A 436-nucleotide genomic window follows, 5' to 3' on the forward strand; every position below is an offset into this window, starting at 1 on the left:
CCCCCCAACACAAATAAATAAATAAATAAATAGATAGATAGATAGATAGATAAATAGATAAATAAATAAATAAATAAATAAATAATGTGATTTAGCAGGGCAGTGGTGGCACATTCCTTTAATCCCAACACTGCGGAAGCCGAGGCCGTTGGATCTCTGAGTTAGAGGCCAGCCTGGTTTACAGACTGAGTTCCAGAGAAACCAAACCAAAACAACAACAAGTAATTCAAAACTTCTTAATAAAATGGGGAACGATTGAATGATGGAGGAAGGTACCTGCTGTCAATTTCTGGCCTGCACATAACACACATAAACACATACCCCACATGCCCGTACCCACATACGTGTACACATGTGCCCATCTACATGCACACATAAGCAAGCACACACATGAACATGCATATATACATATACACACAAAGTGAATAAGTGTAGG

The sequence above is a fragment of the Psammomys obesus genome, unplaced genomic scaffold, assembly GCF_907164565.1.
Source record: "Psammomys obesus unplaced genomic scaffold, mPsaObe1.curated_primary_1811, whole genome shotgun sequence".
NCBI classification, from domain to species: domain Eukaryota; kingdom Metazoa; phylum Chordata; class Mammalia; order Rodentia; family Muridae; genus Psammomys; species Psammomys obesus.